Genomic DNA, 22861 nt, shown 5'->3' on the forward strand with positions numbered 1-22861 from the left:
ACTAGTTTCCTTTATATGCTTTGGCAACACAGATGTATTTACATGTCATGCCAATATAACAAGTTGAAATTTAAAAATCGGTGGTGCGTGCTCCTTACATTTTATGAAATAAGTACAGTTGTTAAAGTAAACTTTTAAAGTCAGAAGTGATAGGCTTTTTAGAAGCATGTTGCTTCTTCAATTTGGTCTATTTACTACTGAAACAGGATACAGGGGTAGGACAAATTTTGAATGAATCTTTTTATATTAAATTAGAGAGGCAAACCGATATTTGATTATGAGTTCTTATTTATGCATGCTCATAAATAACTTTGGTGACTATGAATGGAGTTTTAATACTAGTGATTTTTGCATTTATCCATGACCAAAACTAATCTGAGCTAAAGTTGCTCCATCTTATCGTCTAATCTAAAACCTCTTCAAACTCTCTCAATATTGTGTACGTACCCAGTCATGCAAGTACCCATCAAGCACCATGCACACAGCAGACTACACATGGCAGTTTAATTATATTTTGCCTAGAGCCCCAGGAACCAAGAAGTACTCCTGAGCTGCAACGCTACCTGGCCCAAGGTTTGCTCTGCGTCAATTAGTTGGTGGAAATTTGATTAAACAGAAATTTATTTTGGAACATGCAGCATGTAAGCACAAATAAACTGAAATAATAAGGTGTTGTAACTAGATTTTGACTCAGGGTCCCACTACAGTACGGGGCCTCAAGATTACATTAGGTAATAATGCAGGATGCGCCTTAAGGCCCTTGTCATTTCAGTTGATATTGAGGTTTAGTGGTGGATATTTCCCAAAAACTGCAATGTTGTAAATCACATTACAACAAGCCAAACGGAACACAGTGAATCTTGTTTTTCTGGTATGCTAGGAGCCCAAGAAAGTCATGGAAATAAACTTTGTGATAATCAACCATATTAACCATTAAAACATCATTAAAAACAGCGTTTATTTAGGATACAATGTTTCTGAATTTCCCTTTCTTCTGAACAATGACATAATATGTATGCATTTGTACATTTGTGCCATCTATGTATCTACACATATAGCCCAACCTGCATGTTGCATTTTCCTAAAAAAAACAAACCCAAAAATGTCAAACTAAATATTGTGTCTATTCTTTGCCTTCAACTTTTTTAAAGTCTCCTACCAGGGCATTGTTTTGCCTTGCCTTGAGGTTCTTGTGTGTCGAAGGTGTGAACTTTTATTCTTTATTTCTGACAATGCTAAAGAATATAGAAATCTTTTAAGATGTCAAGCATAATATTGCATGTCCATTTTCCTGCTTGGCATCTCTGTTTGCCAGTCGTGCCTTTGCCTTGCTTAGGGCCTCCGAATAGCTGCCAAGTCTATATTTGATCTCTGACAATCTAAAAGAAAAATGGAAACTCCCACATGTGTCGTAGAATGTATGTCTACTCACGGAATCTCTCTCTTTGAAATTCTGTCAGTACTTTTACCTCGCAGCCAAGTACATCACTTTGCATTTGGTCCTTCTGTCTATGCAACAGCTTTGCTTAAGGCTTCTGATGTGCCCGTAAATATCTAACATTTGCTCTCTGAGGAAGTCACTGATCATCAACTCGCTATGAGATACATGCATTAGACCGCAGAACCACATGGAGGCCAGAATTATTTACAGCCCAGCATTTGCTACATTCCAATAAGTACTATATCAGCCAGATTTTATAGTAGCACCTGAAAATTCTTTTTTGGGATAAGCATATAAATCCTTCCCTGTCCAACTGGCACATATTCTGCATGTGACTGTAATACATCACCATGGACACCACAGACAGCTGAAACTGAAACAGTTTAGAGCATAAAGTACATGCACACACCGCTGCACCTCATCTTATATTACAGCATTAACGGCTTAACATACATTTTCTTTCTAGGCACCTTAAAAAAATAATTCAAAATTTTTTTTAAATGTCAGTCTTAAGCATGCCTTATGCTTTGCACTAAAACCCCACTTTAAGGACCCCTTGTCAAGTCAGCTCTCATGGTCCTAGCAAAAGTCTAAACTCTGATTGAACTAAACAGCCCCCCCCCCTTCCCCCAAATAGCTTCAAAGATGAGGAAAACCCTTTCATCTAAAGTCCAGGTCAATGCCATGCACATATTGTTTATCTTGTGATGCAAATATTTTATCTGAGCAAGTCTCCACATTCTAACATGCCCTGACAGAGCATTTTGTTGCAGCATATTATGACATCAACATTAACTGGGTCGACTTTAACATCTTATTATCTACGTGTCATGTTAGGGGGTGTGAAATATTACCATCAAAGACAATGGAAGCTGCTCTTTTTTTTTTTTTTTTTTTTTTTTTTTTTAAAGGGATCCAGAACTGTAAATGCGAGTGAGGCTTGGCTATGTTAAATCATATGAGACCATACCACCTGCACATGTATAGATGAAGTACTAAAGGAGCCAAATCTGGGTTCATGTCCTGTGGCTACTTGAAGGAGATGTGACCCCTCTCTAGCCGGCCCCAGTTTTAAGGTAAATTGAGCATATGAGTATATAATGTCACTCATGCCATTTATTTTCACAAACCGCATGTCTAACTAATAGGAAAACAATACAACTGCAAAAAGGACTTGTGGCTTTGAGTTTACAGCAATAGTTTCCAAACTTTTTAAAACCACAGGAAGTTCTTTTCCCATGACCTTCTTTTAGCTCTATTTACAGTTAAGAACCTGGAAAACTCACAAGCTAGAAAGCATTTTGTGTTACTACGACAACCAGCAACTACGAGCTCTTATGTCAGCAGCCATCATGTCATTAGCTGTGCAATATGATGAGCAGCACCTGCTTTGGGAACCACTGGTTTAAAATAATTCTGCAGTTTATTCAGTATTATAATGCTGCCAGCCTAGCTTGTCCAACCCACCAAAACATATAGTGTAATTAACAATTATCCACGATTCCTTGCACAAAAATGAAATTGGTTCAAATGATTTTGTTGCACAGTAATGCTGATCAAAAAACGCTGTATGCTTTCATACTGCTAAAGGATGGATATGCATTTCAAAAGCAAGAATTTACATTCCCCTTTAAAAGAGGATCATCATCACCAAGAATTACTGCAGGTCATCTCCAGAGTCAAGAGTGCAATGAAGGTTTCATTAAAATGTAATTCTATTAAAATGAATTATCTTGTCTGCCCTGAGTTATGCAGGGGGTTGGATTGCAGGGGCTGAGGTGATCAGAGCGGAGGACGTATAATGTGCTGACCTGTGACAGAGGGGTGAAGAACCTGCGCACGCACACACACACTTATGCCGTCCTTTTCCATTTCATTAAAGCTCAAATAGGTATTTGGATATGCATATATGCATGTACGTTTTTATGAACATAAGAAAGTACTCATGGTATTGGTCACTTACACACATGTGCATGCACAGACACGCACGACTTGCCCTCAATGGACACATCCCTACATTATCACCGTACATGGAAGTTACATTAGCCTAACAGACACTAGAACCTAAGGAGATGCATACACTCACTATCTGAAAGTCCAGCACGCACATACGTTCACATTCAGCAGCAAGCACACAAACTCTGTCGCAATCTGTCCCATGTGCACACGCACATACACTGAGATCACGAAGGCTGAGTACTAATTGCATATCATTTTCAGTCGTTTCACTCAGAGCTCGTTAGCATGGGAGAAGGGGGGTGGCTGTGCGCCCAGAACTAAAAGGGGGAGAGGGAGAGAAAGAAAGAGAAAGAAGGAGTATAGTGAGGAGAGGAAGGCAGCTTGTTGTGACCATAACAAATGAAGAAATATAAAATATGACAAACAAGCAGGGAGGTAAAGAAAATATTTGACTCCAGATCCACAAGGATGAAGGAGATTGAGTGATAAATAAAAAAGAGACCAGATGACAGCTATACATCCCCAACTCAATGCATGAGAGCGAAAAGCAAAGTGAGGGGAAGCAGAGGGAGTGGGAGTATGGAAGAGGAGAAAAAGCTGGATGCTAAAACTGAAAGCACGAGTGGGAAAAGTGGGAGTGTGGAAGAGATTGGATTTGGCCTCGCTCAAAAGGACAAAAGGAACGAAGGCAATGAAGCAGTGGGAAGAAGCGGAGGTGGAAGGCAGAGAGGAGGGGAGTTGGGATGGGAGTGGGAAGGAGGGATAAGACGGATAAATAGGAGTGTGGGACGAGAGGAATAAGAAGGGGATGACCATGTCGCATTGAGGAGGGAAGGAGGAATGACTCAGGGTAGGGGTGGAAGATGTTAAATTAGGGAAGGAGATAATGAGGAAGAAAAGAGGAGAGGAGGTGGGACTGCAGAAAGCAGGTTCATCCTTAAGAAAAACATTTTTTCAAGGGCAAGAAAGCTTATTTCCCAAAATGTCAAACTATTTCTTTAACGTTGATATGGCAGACGTAAGAAGTGGAAGAGGGGAATGAGGGGAAGGGAGGGATGGAAAAGTTGAAGAATGGGATAGGAAGGAAGTGAGAGCCAAGCAAAGATGACACTGCAGGAAAAGAAGGAAAGTGTGAGCAAGATAGGGGCACAAAGAACCAGAGAATTAAAATTTTGATATAAATCCTGTTCTCATGCTTTCTCCTAAATGCCCCTTTCCTTACTTTGCTTCTCTTCTCTATCTCTCTTCTCTTCTCCTTCCTTTTTCCTCCCGCCTTTCATCCTTTCATGTTCAATTGTCTCCAGCTTCCCCTCCCCACATGTGGCCTCGAAATGCAAAATATTTACTCCTTTTGAAGTGAACGCTTGATTTTATAACTTCATTACTGTGTCGGGTGTTAGTCCACACTGTATCAGGGTGTGTGTGTGTGTGTGTTTTTCCTCAGCGTTCGGGTTTGTTAATGTTCGCACAAACAGTGTCTCCGGTAAATACATTTTTCAAGATGGCTCCGGGGCAAGTGGTAAAGCAGAAATGTATTTTCTCATTTCGGTAAAACTAATGCAGACTCTTGTCTACCAAATGTGCACACAAATACCACACACACACACACAAACTCTTGTCTAGATAAATAAATGGAAATATAGGCAACGTGCTTCCAAGTGGGGCCTACAGGAATGGAAAATGTAGAAAAACAAGAGGATAACAGAGAAAGTGGTAGCGATGGATGGCAAGGGAATAGGAAGGATGAATAAATACAAACCAAAGACAGCAGTAGAAATCAAGAGGGAGAAATGGAAGAAAAGGAGGCCCATAGAGAGAAATAAAAGGACAAAGAGAGATAGAGGAAAGTGTGAAGGACAGATGGAAAGGACAATAAAGCCGCGGAAATGGAGCGAGGGAGAATATGAAAGAAAAACAAACGAAGATGAAGCAAAATACAGGAAGAGAAAGGCAGAGAGGAAGAAGGCGTCGAGCCTCCCATCTTGTTTTGTGTGAATTTCATTAGACGGTTTTAGACAGCAAACAGAAGAAAAAGAGAGGGAGCCTGGTGATGGGGAGGTGAGAAATGGAGCGACAGACGGGAGGGATGAGTTGTCTGCATGCATGAGAGAGAGGAGGAAATAAGAAATTTGAATCATTGAGGGATGAGGATGGCATTTTGACATCAATTTAGCTGGCAGCCAAAAAGACTATGCTGCCTGTTCGATACGCAAATGCAAACAGAACATGGTTGGAGATGGAGGCAGAGGGGGAGAAAGGGATGAAGAGCCGGTAAAAATATTAATCACAGTTTATCAAAAAAAAAAAAAACAACTCTGAATGGGGAGGAGAAAGGATGGATGGAAAGGAGAGAGGAAAGATGAGAGAAAAGAATGTCAAAAAACTCAAAATTTTTCAATTAAGCTAGAGGATGGGCCGAGTTGAAAATATGTGTAAAGAACTATTTGGGGTAAACAGAGAAATAAACAGGAGAGCAACCGGTGAAGGACATAAGTGGAGGAGGTCGAGGCAAGGAGGCAGTCCGGGGGTGAAAATATGAACACCACACACACAACCCCAGCAGACACTCGCACTCACAAACAGGATCCCATCTGATTAGATTTGCTCTCCTATTCAGCTCGCTTTCTCCCCTATTTTCTCAGGCCTCACTATCAGCCTATTAATTAATTCCTGCTTTCCTTGTTATGAAGCAGATGGAAGAGTGAGGAGAGGAATGCAAAATAACGCCGGCGTCCAGAAGGCAGCGAGGAGCAAGATGAGAAAGGCCGAAAGGAGAGAGACGGAGCATGCAGATAAGAAGAGTAGGAAGACAGACAGACAGAGGGGGGAGAGACAGGGGCAATTAAATACAGAGAAGAACAGACAGAGGGGTAAAGAACAAATATATATAGAGCAGACATAAATACAGTATTTCCAATGATGCTGATGTCAGGGTCTAAAAATCCTTTGTGACATCAAACTACACACACTGCACTCCTGCCAATATATACATTAATTACATACCATAAAAGCATTGTGTTATGAAAGGAAAATAATCTCATTAGCTTCTTCTATTTAGTCATTAAAGCATCACAACCAGTTGCTGGCAAACACATGCTACACATACTATGTGAATATCAAGAAGTCATCGTCACCAGCTGTGATACAGATAATGACCATAAACAAATAAGAGCATTGCTAAGAGGTTTGGTAACCTCCACAGTCTTACTCACTGCAATCATCCATTGTTTTGTGGCAGCAAACATCAAGATGGTTGTTCTCGTTTTTCTTGGTATTGTATTGACAACGGCCCAAAACCAACCAGGAGTCAAAATTGTCAATAACACATATAAATGAACACATTATACAGAAACCAGAAATGCAGCAAATCCACACAGCTGAGAAGCTGGAACCAGAAAGTGTCAAGGTATCTTTCGTTTGATAAATGACGAGCAATTAATCCAGGGGTGGCCAACCGTGTGTCGCGGAGAGCGAGCTATCTGGAGGTTTTCATTCCAACCCTGCTGATTAGCACTCCTTCAAGTAGAGGAGTAGGAACTCATGAGTGAAATGAAATGCTGAGGTGAGTTGGAATGAAAAAACCTGCAGACTGTTCGCACTCTCCCCTGGCTTAATCAATTATGAAAACAGCGTAATCATTTTCTGTGGAACTGATAATCAATGAATCGACTAATCATTTCAAGACTGATGTCGCGCTTGATTTGATAACCATGTGTTCATATTTAGCTCATACATAACAGATGTTTTATTAAAACCCTCGACATCACTGCCCAAGGTGTGAGCAGATTTATGTCCAATGTGATTCACTCATCATTTAAATTTGACTTAAGTCTCAACTTTTACCTTCGCAGTGCACCATGTTTCAAGGCCTTCTTGGGAACCAGTATGAGTGAGCGCTCTCCCACATGAGGTCTAGATTAATGTGCAAAATTGATGTGCTGGGGTGCGTTCGAAGACACCATGCTGGTTGATTAAACCTGGATATTGACCCGATCTCTGTCTCCTTAGCTCTATATTGACTCAACTGTGTTGGTGTTCCTGCTTCAGAACCTGGTTCAAAATGAAACCCAGCCACACAAACCCTTGAACTCACTTGATTATAAACCTTGAAATAAGAAAATCCACACGTACCCCTTTTTGATACATACATTCATTTGATAAGGCAGTGTACGGTAAAAGTGGAAACATGACCCGAGTCTGCAGTGAGCTCAGTATGTCAAGTAGGCTCCTCTCATCACAGGTTTTGCTTTGAATTGGGCCCTAAAACCTCAAGTTTAGCCTCAAGGCTAAACATTAAACTCTCAAGTCCCACAAGCCCCCATGAACCCTGAATAACCACGCACACACCTACACAACACTTGAACATGTATCTATACTGTGTGCTTCACTCTTATCTGTGTATTGCAGGGACTGTATCTTAGAGCAAAAACCCACCATACAACAGCATACATATTGTTATTATTAATATTATTCCTGTGACCTTGGAAAGTATCATCTACTGTAGATTTCTACTTCAACAAATCATCCTCTCCTTGTAGCACTTATGTTTCCTCCTATCACTTTAGGAATTGAAAGGTTATTTTCAACACAAAATTCATTATTACTGATTAACTACTTCCAAGTATAATTAGTCAAATGAAATGTTCAAACTCAGACACATGATCATTTTTGTTCCTGGGGGATTTGTGTACCTCTAAAAGCCAAATGATAAGCTGTTTATTAATTTGTTCAAATTTATCATGCAGAATTTCATTTAAAAATAACCAATTATACACCGGCCTTGAAAATCAGACACACTACTGTTAGAGTGTCATACCTTTTAAATCAAGATTTAATTTAAAGGACTACGTTTCTGTGGAGCACAGCTCTGCAAGAAGGTCCATATACAACAACTCAACAAAGCACACAAACGCACACCAGTAGACACACACAAACCAAAAGAATGTGAACGCCCATATAGGCCTGATAAAATGCAATCCAAGTTCTCTCACTCGGAAAATTGCACAGTGGAAGTCACAAATAGAGAGAGAAAGAGAGAGGAAAGCCAGATAAATACCCCCCCCCACACACACACACAAAATTATAGATTTGTGCATCCACACACATAAGTACACATGTAGTTAAAAATGCATCAGCTACCACACTGCACACGTGGCACACCCACAGAAAGATGTCCAACAAGCAGCACACATATAACACATGGGAAAAACACATCATGCTTATTACGAAAAACACAGATACATAAACACACAATGACACAAGCCTATGAGTCACAGATCAACCAAGATAACATAAGAGTAAAATATGAGCTGTGGCGGAGTAAAATGGAGGCAACAATGAGGAGAGAGTACAGCTGGGAGAAAGAGAAACGGTATGCAATAAATACAACATGAAAGAGAAGAATGAGGGGTGCAGTGCAGAGGAGAGAAGAAATATTGAGGGTAGCATAAGTACAGAAGTTAACAGAGGGGAAGACTGGGAGGAAAAGACAACAGAGAAACAGCAACAATGCAAAAAGATAACTCAATTCAGCCTCGCTACAACAACAAATCACATGAGAAGACCAAATCAAACAACTCGAAACTTCCCCACCCTGTCTGTGGCATTCAGCCCCAAGCCCATTGGCTCCTGCTGAAGACATAAAATCTTTAAAAATATGTAGGTTCATTTTTAAAAAATGCTTGGAAATTTCGAAAACAGCTGGGCATTGCAACTGTTGACAAATGTTACTCAGAAAGGAGTAAATCATGCATTTGCTAGGGACTTTTTTCAGCTTAATACACATTTAATACACATTTGATGATCTGGTGAGTATTTCTTGCAGCAGGAGAGTGTATGTGGGATTGACTAAAAATATACTATGGTGGGTACACTCACTGTAATAAAGGGACATGTCTCTGCAATGGTGTGGTGAGTGGCTTTCCTCATTGCTAGAATTTAGACAAACCAAGCATGTAGCATAACTGAGTGTGCAGCGGGGATGGAGTCACTGTGTCTTCCTCTCTATATACCAAAGCCCAGCAGGAAACCATCCTAATTAAACCCAATACTTTGAGGAGGCTGTAGATGCGTTTTTTGATGTATGAAAGTATACGTGTACTTGTATACGTGTTAGCATGGGAGAGAAGTCTCTCTCTCAACACAGGCAGGGAGATAGAGAAGGCACACAAGACAATTTATGCACAGGCCTTTTTAAATAAAATGATCTTCTCGACAGGGTTCCCAGCGTGATACACCGATAGGTAGGCTTGCTGCGTGTGAGACAGCCCAGCAAAGCGGCAACGCTTCCTGTACCTCTAGCTGGGAGGGATTTCATCTGTCATTTCACCCCATTAAATTCCACTCACAGCTCTCTGACTAACAGGCTTGTGAATCATTTGAATGCAAGCAGTGGCGCCTGGTATCCAGTCTGTTAGTTGGTGTGTGGGGAGTGACAACCTAACAATATTGACAAACATAACCTGCGATTGGTCGGTTCAAACAGACAATGCTCCGGCACGTTCTTGCACGCTTGAGCGGGTTGAATGTACAGTACTGCCATGCAAAGTGGATCGGTGGTTGACAAATCCCTTGTGGTTCATGACGGCACAATCAAGTCTGAAATGAAACCGACGTCTTCATTTGTGAGTCTTCAGCTAGACCCAAGAAGCTTTTGCGACTCCTCTTTGAAACGGCAGACTCGACATCTGAAGCAAAAAAAAAAGCAAGAGACACACGCTGCTATCCCCAAATGCATGTCTGTCCCAAGGCCTTACCCGTGATCCACCACCTTTTGATGCTGAATCCTCGGGTTTTCGCCAAGTCTTTGATACGACTTGGCTTGGAACCCCGAGCCCACAGAAAAGGCTTAGGAGGTATCCAAAGGGGATTACCGGACGCAACGTATGGAAATTACAGTTTAATTTATCATTTAGGTCATGGTAATTCATGCAAATTAGGATTTCTTTAATTCCAGCCTTGGGTTTAAATGGTGTTGCCCTTGTAGGGGTGTGGAGTCTTGTCAGGATCACACGTGAAGAGGATGGTGCGGTGGCACAGGAAATATCGCATTTCACACAAAACCTCAAAAGAAAAGGTAATCGCCATGGAAACACCTTCTACAAAAATATTACAATCTATGGAGGAGGAATGACGAAGGATAAAACCAAAAACATCATGGATGTGAGCTGATGTTGGAGCTGCTGTTGCTGATGTGCATAATGGCAGAACTTGACACTGCAGGTGATGAACCCTTTGTTTAGACTGCCACAGTATGGCGACCCCCTGACTTCTTCTGTAACACCGCCAGCAAGTCAAAGTTTTCGCTTGAAATATCTCAACCTCTAGCAGATAGATTGCCATGAAATGTTGTACAGACATTCATGGTCCCTCTAAGGGTGAATTTTGATCACTTGGGTGAACCCTTAACCTTCTCATCTAGCGCCATCATGAGGCTGAAAAGGTTTATTTGTCCAATACTTTGGACCCACAGAACTAATGACATTCCCATCAACCTCAGCTGTACTTTGTGCTAAATGTTAGCATGCTAACATGCCAAACTAAGATGGGGAACATGGTAAAAGTTTATACCTGCTTAACATCAGCATCTTAGCGTCGTCATTGTGAGCATGCTGATGTTAGCATTTAGCTCAAAGTAATGCTGTACCCAAGTACAGCCTCACAGAGCTGCTAGCGTGGCTGTATACTCTTGGTGGTGTTTTGATATTATTAAGGAATGTCCCACCAACATGTTTCAGACTGTATATCCCACTCTATCCATTCATATAAAGATATTTGCGGTCTTTTAAAATCCTGCAGAAAACTTTTTTTCATAAAAGCCGTCCTAGCATACGTATAATACCACTCACATACAAATTGAAGGCATTTCTAAGCAGCTTAACTTATTCTGAAAAATAATTTGTGACATGCCTAGCTACAGTAAGTAGTGACTGCCAACAGCCTGCAAATAAAGGGAATTAAAACTGAGCACAAGGAGCCTAGTGTTCAAAAGGTTAAACCAGTGAAATTGTTTTCTAGCTCTCCTTATTGCTTCACTGCTAATGGCTACTAACAATTATCTCTGTTCATAAATGATGAGTAATTGTCTTTATCTGCTTTTGCAGGATCTTATTGTACAGTTGCGTAAATGTCTAAAATGTCACATTAAAGACCTTAATGTTAGGAGAGAGTCAAGTTCGGCCATGTGCATAAAAAAAAAAAAAAACATTTCATACAACCAAAACAATGACGGCTGTGATTATAATCATGATAAGCTTCCTTCGCATTATCATAAATAGCCTCAACACTCACTCAATCCCCCCTCACACACACAAACTAGATTCTCCCCTGGTGTCAGGACAGATGCACGCTCAGACACACACACTCACTTACATCCCTCATTCTTATTCATCTGCTTACTTCTCAATCACTCACTGTACGCTTCGCTGCACAATTATAATCACCTTAAAATTATTTTATGACGTGCTCACAAAACCAAACAAAACTCCTCCCGAGTGCACGCACACACACAAATACAAATGCTTTGGTGTACACTGTAACACACACACACACTCACACACAAACAAACTACACAAAATAGCTAAATATCAAAAGCTGGATTCAGTTGTATACTGCAGTGCTTACAGACATGCATTCATCGGAATTTTTTACACAAACATCAAAGCATATTGTAATATAAAGGCTGATTCAGGTAATCACTATTTCACACACAATTTACTCAAACACATACACACACACACTTACAATTATTATAACCATTATCTAGCTTATTACAGAGCGTCCAGGCATGTCGTCTATGCAGCTCAGCAGTATTTCCTTGTCAATGGTTATTTTATGGACAGACACACACACACAAACAGACACCCTGTGAGTGGCCAGAGGAGAAGCTGCTGATTGTTTACTGCTGCGTATGTTTCCTTGTGGCGTTGAGGAAGACAGAAATGGACAGGAGGAGGAGGAGGAGGAAGAGGCAAAGGAGGGGGGGTGAGAACAGATTCAATAAGCCATGAGCAAAATAAATAAATAAAATATAAGGGGGGGGAAAGTCCAGAGGAGAAGAGAGCAGGACGAGAGAGGTTAAGAGAGGATAAGTAGAGGAAGAAAGTGATGAAGGATGCAGGAACAATAAAATGAAGAGAATTTCTTCTCAAGGCGGAGGAGGAGTATGGAAGGGAGGAAGGGGGGAGAGAGGATAGCAGCCATTTTTCAAACAAGCATGTAACTACTTTTAGCATGTTAATCGTTAACAAGTGTATAATGATACTGCGTTGACCTTTTCTTGAATATCTTTTTATACTTTACTGTGCCAAGAAATATGAACGAGTGTGAAAGTGTAGGGAAAACTGGAGAGGGAGGATAACTGCTGATGTGGCAGCAACTCCTCCAGCTCCCACTTTCAAAAGGGAAAGCAAACCGAGAGCTAGAGATGCTGGCTGCTATATCAAACGCTCAACGAGGAGGGAACAAAAGGAAGAAAGAAAGAATGAAAGACGGTGTGGAATAAAAGGAGGAAGAAAATCGCAGGACAAGTAGAGAGAGAGAAAAAGGCTCAATGACAAATTGAAGCAGAGAGAAAAGCATTAACGATGCATCACGGCAAATGGTTTCATGGTGAAATGCAATAATGCAGAAACGTATCTAACCAACGCAGGCCTGAAACTTTGGTCCAGCAGGCTGCTGTGCTTTGTTCCTACAGCAGCTCTGGGTCGCTCCACTCTTCTTTCAATTCACCTCATGTCCCTTCCCTCTCTCCATTTCCCCCCCTCGTTTGTCAGACCCTCTGACAATTAATGCGAGGCATCGTTTCTTTCCGTCTCTCTCACTCCCGCTCGCTCGCTGTCACTCTTTCTCAGCCTGATGAAGATGGAGAGTGGTCATTTAAGACTAATTAGCTAGCCTAAACAGACAAATAACCAGGTGCAACATTTTCTCTCAAGCACTGGTATATCAGTGCATGTGCAGGCACACACATCCACACACACCAACGAGGCAAGAAAACGGGCGTTGCACTTTCCCTCGAGCACACATACCAAAAGCTATGCCTAAAAGCAAAGCCTAAAACAACGCTAGCTCAGTTTCTCTGACACATATCAAAGTGCATTCACACACTAACACACTCTAATTCTCTCTTTTTGTCTGCAAAATGAAAGCAATAAAAACAAGAGAGTGCTATTGTTTTCTGTTTTAAAGACACTCAAAATCTTGTTGAGGCACTTCTAAAAACACCATACTTTATGGCAGCCACTTCATCTGCTCATATAGTTGCTGTATTTACAGCTAAATGCAATAAAGGCATCTCTCTAAAGCACTGCCTCTTTCTCCCTCTCTCTCTCTCTCACACACACACACATTTCCCAACAACAATATTACATGGCAGGCCATTCACTTGCCTCATACCAAGAATGTAATGATAGCAATTTTTTCTGAACCAGCAAAAATCACATCATTAAACATAAATTATTAGATAATAACACATTTTATTCCTCACTTGCACTGAACACTGTGCAGTAGATTCAGGGCATTTGTTTGACGTCAGTGAAACAAAACAGATAATTTTATATTTTTTTTATTACAACATTAGAATTAGATGTTTGACATTTCATAAAGAAATGGATATATGATGCATCAAATGTGATATTGTGTCGTTTATTTAACATTACCATTTAGATGATGAATATTATTCATCATTGTTCAAGCGATCAATACTGGTCGTCTATGAAGGCCTTAACCTGAAGTGATTCAAATGTGACAATTAATCACATTCAACACAAGCAAGCATGAACAGGTTTATTATCTGGACTTCAGGTGGACTGTTTCATTGTGCTGCGGTGTAAATGCAGATCACTGTTAAGTCTGTTATCAGTCTGTCAATAGAGTATCTTCACGCTATTGAAAAACGAGCATCGACCAGTCACCCCGCGTCTCAATGATGGATTTGATGCAGTTTGTTTAATGACTTTTGGTGTCAATACTATGCTGATTAACTATGGGAACATGTTATTTATTACTATATCACAGAAGAGGTTTTATTGTCTTTTCCTGTGTTAAAAGCTGCTTCAGAAGCATTTCTCTTCCTGCCGAGAATGGAAACAAACTGGCAAGAAAATGCTGAAATGAAGACGCTGCACAAAATATCACGGCTTCAATCCAAAACGTTGTTATCTGTACTCAGGAACCCTTGTCAGTCAAATCCTATTGCAGATTTCCAATACTGGGTATGGCAGCAAATCATGTCATGTCACTCTCTTTTGAAATATAATACACAAGTTGCCCACAACTTATTATAGCTCAGCATGTGCCTGAAATCCTACATCAGCAGAATAGTTTGCCAACACTACACCGTCTATATTGAGCTGTATTAAGTGCAGCATTAAAGGTACACCGCTTTGGTTTGCTGGAGGGTAAAATCACGAGCCAAATCATTTTGTTAGACTGGCCAGTTTGCTGGGACAGCCTTGCCTTTTGTTGTTTGGTGGAAAAATGCCAGAAGAATAGTGAGCAGAGCCTTGCAGTGTCTTTGTTTTTGTTTTTTTATTTCAGCAGCAATTAATGACTGACTTCGCAGCAGCTGTTCTCATTTTTGAACTGTTTGGTGCTAATTTGCAGTTAATTGATAAAAAACTGAGAAGTACTTTTGTTACATATGTATTGCAAACGTTTTCTTTTAAAAGTTGTTTTTGATGGAGATGGTGTTCATAAGATAATCATTACAATATGCAAGCAAGGATCAGAAAACAGGTAAAGAAAACGGCATGAAAAGTGCATTCAGCACCAAAACTGAATCAGAGCTTCTAAACGACATTTTCTTTCCACCATTTGAGTGTGTGCAAACTTATGACAAAACCATCTCACCTCAAGGTCAATTTAGAGGCTGCTCTGAGGTTTTTGATCCTATTATATGATCTTTATCAGTACATAAGCTTGCCCAGATGTCAAAGTGTAGCTGTTTAAATTTCCATTTTTACACTTTGGGGACCTCACTCACAAAATGAGTTTCAGAATTCATTCCTGACCTTGGAAACAGCAGTTGACAAAGACCTAAGACTTAAGGTGAGATGTGTTCTGCAGTGTCAAAGGTCAAGACTCATGAATAACAGTCAACATCTGAAGCAATAATTAAACCAGAGTCCACTCAATAATGTAATTACCCCAGCATTAATGAGAGGAGCTGGAGAGTCTGTGCAGCTACAGTAGCCAGACTAGTAGGAATGTTCAGCAGCTTTCTGTCAACATTAAACCTCACAGCCAGTTCTTGCAGTGTTCCAAAAAAGCTCCATAAATCAAATAGTTAGTCTAAGGTATTAAAGGTTAGACATGGTTCAGGTCAGGTTTAGAAATTGTTTGCTGAGATTTGAATTGATGGAGCTTGATGGGGCGATGCACAGCCTGGGTGTAAACACCGCCTGAGAAATAAATCAACTTTAGGGGAAGGAAAATGCTTCTCAGATGTTAACATGGTTGACTTGTCAGACTTTTTTTCTGTATTTTTGAGGAAATATTGTGGCGACTGGACAAAACTGATAAGTCCTGAAAAGAATTCTTGAAATTCCTGAAATTTGTTATAATTATTGTCATTTCCTGGTGAGCCACATCTGAAGGTTTGGAGTCAAGACACATTCACAGGTAATGAAGTCTTGACATTTGTCCCCCACATGTGCACACGCACAAATGGCCCCACATTAAAAGGCAAAACACTTTCTCCTCGTGCCGTTTCATCCAAACAGGCACACAGTCGCACACACACAGCGTGAGCCTGGGGGTATAATTACATCACTTTAGGATCTAAAGGACTCCTGTCCACCAATCTAACAAAATGTGCAATGTCCCTTGACAGCACACACACTCTAGCTGAATGCACGCTGCCACTGAGAAACACACACTTGACGCACAAAGGAAGGATCATTTACAACTAAATTATGGACAAATTGAACCTTGAGAGAGGAGAAGTTCAAAGGCAGAGCTGGAGTTGAATGCAGAGGCGGTCTCCCTGTCTCACATAAACACTCATGCTTATGCCTTTCAGAAAGACATACACAGCAGCGTTTCATACACAGCATTCCCCCCCCCCCCCTTACACACACACACACAGGGTATGCCTCCCAGACAAAATATATCTTACATGTATCTCATTTTGTCTGATGCGTATACACTCGGTAGGCACATCAGACAGAATGGACCCTATTGTGCAGGAATTCAGTAATGCAGGGAGACAGATGAATAGGTATTCGTATAATGGTGTTTTTTCCTTGTGTGTATGTGTCTCCGTCGATGCCTTTGGATATCAAATTTTTTGAATACGGGGGCGTATTTTTTGTATGCATCTGTGAATGAGAGTGTGTGTGTGTGTGTGTGTGTTGGGGGGGGGGGGTAGATTGTGGCATTCCGCCTCTTCACTGACACTTGTGTACGCACCCCTTACCACCGCTGAGAGAGAGAGACAGCGAGCACAAAACAAGCAGTGAAAAGTGAGAGGATGCCTTCTCAGTCAAAAAGATACTACCTTGTCAAGCTAAAAGTGCTGAAGAAAAATCAAGAGATATGACACAGTAATCAAAACAATATTGAAAGAAGACGGAGGAAGAAGAGCAGCACAGGAGGAAGAAACAGTTTCAGTGAAGGAGAAGCGTGAGGAACAGTGGCAGGGGAGAGGGAGAGGAGGAGGAGGAGGAAGAAAGGTGGGAGGACATATGGAAAAGAGAGAAAAATACATGTTAAGATTGTTTTGTGTCAAGTTTGAAGTGGTGAGTTCGGACCCTCTTTACAAAGGCAGCCCAACTGATACATCAGCATCACAGTTTCATCAATAATCGGCGTATGTTAAAGAAATACAGAAATGCCAAAAAAAATATTTGTTGAGGTTTTCAAGGGTCAACTCAGTTCCTGGTATCACAGACCAGACTCCGGCAAGGTCATAAATACTTTGTCTATCCAGAATGGGTAGGGTCCAGTTGTATTGCCAAGAGTCTCGGGTGTGTGTGTCAATATGTCTTACGCCCGAGTGGATCTGAAGAGAATAGCTGTCAGCTCCGATCACACAGTGTCTCAATCATCACAGGATGGGAATGTGCCTCTGTGTCCCAATTTTACAATACATACAGTGTGTAATGTATAATCGTTTTATGGGGCACCGTGTTCTCAGTTGGTATATAAGAAATCAACATACTTAACTGTTCAATACTAAACAAGACATTTTGCAATACTTGAATCATCAGACGTCAAACTGAAACTTTACCATACTATTGCCAATTCATCGTCACAAAGAGAAAGCAGCTCCTCCATTACCTTTGTGCACTGCATCAACAACACATACTGACTGTTTTGAGTATACTTAATTTTTGTCATTTTTACAGTGTAAACACACTACATGCCCAACACCTTTTCTGAGGCAAGCTGTAATGCAAGAAAAAAATGACATGTATCTATACTACTACTCTTTCAGACCACTGCTGCTGATTGAAAGTTTCGACCTGTAAATACCTCGAGTTTGTTCAGATATTTGGAATTAGCCATCCTAATGGCAAATGCCCCCCTTGTTTTTGCACTAATCAAAGCAAATACACCAAGGATTTAACTGAATGGCTTGCCTGTGTAGCTGCCTTTGCAATTGTGATTTAATTACTTCAAGGTCCCTCTTTCAAGTTGTTTTCACTTTGTCTTCCGCCTGTACAAATACATGAAAGGATGGAGCAAGAGAGACAGATGGAGGTAGAGAGTGACAAGACAGCAGGATAAGAGAGGGCAAATGGAGGGAGCAAGGACGAAGAAGGACAAGTTCATGAAGGGAAAAAGAAAAAATGGAGCGTGAGACAGAGTGGATGAGGCAAAGGTGAGGTAAAGGACAGAGAGAGGGAGAGATGAATGTATAGACAGATGTCAAGGAGGGGGGAAAAGGGCGAGAAGAGAGGATGAATGTGAACGAGAGGAGAGAATGACAAAGATGAGACGGATGAGAGGGAGAAGAGAGGGATGAGACTGGAGGAGAGGGAGTGATGGGAGTGACGAAGTGAGCAGCAGACAGAGGGAGAAATTGACGGGGCTGAAAGGACGGCAGAGGGAAAGAGGGGGACAGAACAGGAGGCAATGGTGCGAGGAAGAAAGAGAGGACAGGGGGAAGGAGAAATGGACAGAGGTGGAGAGACGGATGCAACGAGACAGCTGAGGACAGACAGATGAAGGCGAGAGCCTGAGGGAGGAATGAAGGATGAGATGGATGGGTGGGAGGAAGAGGGGATGGATTAAAGAGAGAGAAAAAGAGAGGGGACTTTGATACCTGAGCGAGTGTTACATTGACCCTCACTACAGATAGCATCCCATTAGTAACAGTAAGATCAAACTGCATACCAAGGACACACACACACACACACCAAAAATCAAAGTGAGGGAATCTGTTCCAGAGAGCATCCAATTAAGGGGAAAACAAAGCTAAGAGCCCATTTACAGGTGGTACTAACATGCCATCAGTATCTGGTTCTCTTATCTGGATAATGATCTGATCACAGCTCTGTGCATTCACATCTGGTATTAAGTGTCCTCCAACCATCCATCCATTTTCTATAACCGCTTATCCTTTATAGGGTCATGGTGGGCTGGAGCCCATCCCAGCTGACAAGGGGCCAGAGGCGGGGTACACCCGGGACAGGTCGGCAGTCAAACACAGGGCTAGTTTTGCAAGTCACATGCAAGTCAAGTCTTGAAAAAAGTCCCAAGTCAAGATCAACAAGTCCCAAGCCAGGGCCAAGTCTAAAACTCCTAAAGTCATCATGAGCACCTTATTGCCATTTTAATAGTTTAAACAGTGGAATAATTTTAGTAAATTTACAGAAATAATGAATTCTTTAAAAAGGGGGAGTGAGGAATGAACGGCAAGTTAAGGGAGTGCTGGAGAGGCTGAATGGCTCAGAAATACTGTACACTAATGGTGGGCTTCCTGGTATGGCAGCCAGCGGAGATGCATAGAAAAACCTTTTTGAATTTGGGTGTATGTGAGAAAAAGAAAATGACAAAGACAGAGAGGGAATGAAGATAAAAGACAGAGCAGCCAAGGCTCAACTGCAGCCAAAAAGAGAAAGTTAACAAATCAAATAGGGAATGAGGGGAGTGATTGATGAAAAAGGAATTAGGCAGCAGAGATGAAAGACGATGTGGGGAGGAGAGTTGGGGAGTGAACGGCGAGTTTAAAGAGTTTCACAACTTAGTATGAAAAATTCCTGGCTGACAAGTCTATTAGTAGCACGGTTGGTTTCAAACACACAAAAACAAGAATGAATGTGCTCATACACCTCATAGATTGGGAGTGCAGCAGAGTGAAACGGAAAATCTGAAAGACTAATGGACATAATGTTCAAACAGTAAAACCACAATACAGTTTTTACGTTTGTCATTCACACTCGAATGTAACACCGGTCCTGGTGTAAAGAGTAAATTTCCGCCACAATTTAGATGGATGCACATTGAGTTTCTGTTGGAAAGACTCTTTCCAGCCATTAAATACTTCAGCTGTGGCTGCTCGGAGCTAAACCTCCGCCTGAAATGAAAGCTGTGCAAATGGAAAGGGTTGCCTGTGACAGCGGAAACTTTCAACATGTGCCGTTTCATGCAGGACGCCCAGATTCAAGTAATTACCACACTCCTGCCAATTCAAATGACCCCAATTCCCCAAAACGTCAAATGATGAGGTTGATGTGACAAACTGGTGCAGGGACGGAGTGGAGGGGATCTGTAATACATGAGAATGACTTTCTATCAGCTTATTGTCTCACTGATAGGAGCACGTAAGAGTGTACCAATGCATGTGTGTAAGCAGGTAAAAACGCTGTTTCACTGTGAAAGAAAAGTGGATAAAGAGAAGGAGGAGAGATATAAAGGAAGAAAAGAAGGTCAGGCGGAGGAGGTGGTGTTGGTGGCAGAATAAAGAAACATCTATTGATACGCAACGTGGATAATGCAGCATGACATCCTTGGTGAGTTGCAACGAGATGGAAATATTAGTATGATATTGCCTGAGTTCTTCAGTGTCCCTTATCCTCCATTTCAGCCCTTTTTCATTTTTAAATGTATTAGATATGACATTGCATTCAACAGCAGTAATAGAAAAGAAAGGCAATTCTGGAGTGGCCAGGTTTACACTGTAGATATATCTGCTCTGTGCACATGAAAATACATGATTTATGATAATATCCCATCTTCTTCCTACATTATTGCTTCCTAAAAACCCTACAGTACAGCTCTGCACATTTTAATTGTAAAACAGACATTTATAGAGAAAATTCAACACACGAATCATGTTGAAAAAAAAAGAGAAAAAAGAATAGAAAACTTCAAACAGATGAAAAAATGGAAGAGATGACATAGTGTTGTGTGAATCATGTATATATACATGTATATCTTTTGATATCTTGGAAGCCAGCACCCATGATGCAGCTGCGCTATAGGAGTTTTTGTTTGCTTTAAAGATACCCCATGAAGCAAAAAAACACTATTACAATATTATTGTGTCACAGTCTTTAAGGTACCTTGGAGTTTTTGACCACTAGCACTATGGGGAAATGTTTTTATGAGTGGGCCCCATATTTTGTTTGTATTTCAACATTGGTGTTGTTAATGTTGACGCAACACACATACCTGCCAATGGTTTCACGCCGGTCCACTAATCTACAGCTGGTGGAAGTAACATACAAAGACGCTAACAATGTGGAGCAAAGAAGAAGCCAATGTAAACATGGTTGTAAACCTTGTAGATGAGGAAAATGGATTCAACCCATTCGTTAGGCCTCAATGATACACAGGGTGTATGTGAATGTTCACATACCTTTGTTTACAAGTCAACTCCACCCTGGAACTTTAACTCACTGCGCCTGCACACCAACACAGGCAGCTTCTAAGATGGGTGGAGCTCTGCTGGGAATTTGCTGAGGTGCTTCATCGACTCTTTATGGAATCATAAAGGTGAAATATGTCCGACCATAACAGGAAAAACAAAGCTACGTGGTGAGTCAGAGAGGGTCTATGCATGCCCACACAGTCCTGGGAAGATGTCTGATCAGCCAAAGCAAGTGAGCTGTGTGGGTGCACAAAGAGTATCAAGGGGCTTTAATCTGTCAACAATTTAGTTAATAAAATATTCCCTTAACTGAGGTACCACTGTCACCCCTGAGTCCAGACCAGGCAGCTAGCAAGGGAGGTGAACACAAAACTTTTTTGAAAATGAAAAACCAATGGCAGGTGTTCATCCTCATATAAATCGGAAAAGTACAGCCTTACAAAGAAAAATAAATAGATAAAAGGTGACCTAAGTTGTACCAAATTTTTATTGATGACAAATATTACGTTGTCACATTTGTCTTTCTACACACACTTTCAGGCCTAGCATTAATATTTAAGACTTTAACTGACAGGACATACTTAAATGGAGGAAAGTATTTACTCAAAACAACATAAATGAGTGGTTTGGGAAAACAAACGACTTTTTGTTGAGACTATTGGTTGTTTGACTTGATGATTGCCAGGGTTTCAATGTTTACTGATGAGTTTTTTCACTTATCCAGAGCTGATTAAGGTCACTGTGGCGTAATGCAAATATACCAAGTTGATCAAAGAGCGTCTTTGTTTTTTCTTTTTTACGCAAAGACTGCAAGACAGAAGAGATGAAAGAAGCCAAACAAGAGTGTCGAGACTGAGCGTGAGAATACAGCTAACAAGGCTGTCAGTCATGTTTGGTTGCCATAGGAACAGGTGAAATCATTTTGTTTCCATGCAAATCTCCCCCCTGCCCATAACTTCCTGTTAGTTGCACTGATTTGTTAGGCTGTCAGTTTAATTAATTAATTGAACTCATTATGCAGGAAATCCAATATGAATTAGTGTAATGGTAGTCTTCTGTGTGTACACACATCAGTGCTGAACAAAGATGTATGGGCCCGGGTGTGATTGAAGAGCCTATATACCTGTTCCTGTGTGCTTGTCTTGTGTTTGTCTTGTGTGTGTATTAGTTTGAGACCCATCTGTGTTGTTTCAGCCCGAGCAAATCTCACAGGTCATCAGTGGAGCGGAATGCTATTTATATCTTTCATTATCCCCTCTCTCTTTCCCACCTCTGTCCTTCATTCCCATTGTCTCTCGCCCCTCCCTCTGACCTCATCTTTCAGCTTTTCTCTTCACTGATTCCACCTGTTCTGGCTCTCCTCTCTTTCCCAATCTCCCCCTCTGACACTCGTCTCTTTGTACTTGTCAGCTTTCTGTCAATCCCCTTTTTCCCTCCTTCCTCACCCTGTCCATTTCTCCATATTTCTTTCTTTTTAGGCCATTTCTGCTTCTGTCTCACGCACTTTAAAAATCGCCTCCACTCTTCTCGACTCTGCCTACACCTCCTCCATACCTCCAGCCTTCACTCTCTCTCTCTACTTCAGCAACTTTTCAGAGTGCGAACCATGTAACCTTCAAGCGGCACACCTGTCTGTGGACAGA

The 22861-nt window shown here is 41.1% G+C and overlaps 1 protein-coding gene across 1 annotated transcript in view; it reads right to left on the reverse strand.

Moving 5' to 3' along the window:
* The window catches only part of LOC139305797 (pyruvate carboxylase, mitochondrial-like), a 258603-nt gene that overhangs the window by 182480 nt on the left and 53262 nt on the right, over nt 1–22861 (reverse strand). The gene's annotated exons all lie outside the window — the stretch shown is intronic.

The sequence above is a fragment of the Enoplosus armatus genome, chromosome 23 (genome assembly GCF_043641665.1).
Source record: "Enoplosus armatus isolate fEnoArm2 chromosome 23, fEnoArm2.hap1, whole genome shotgun sequence".
Classification (NCBI taxonomy): Eukaryota; Metazoa; Chordata; class Actinopteri; order Centrarchiformes; family Enoplosidae; genus Enoplosus; species Enoplosus armatus.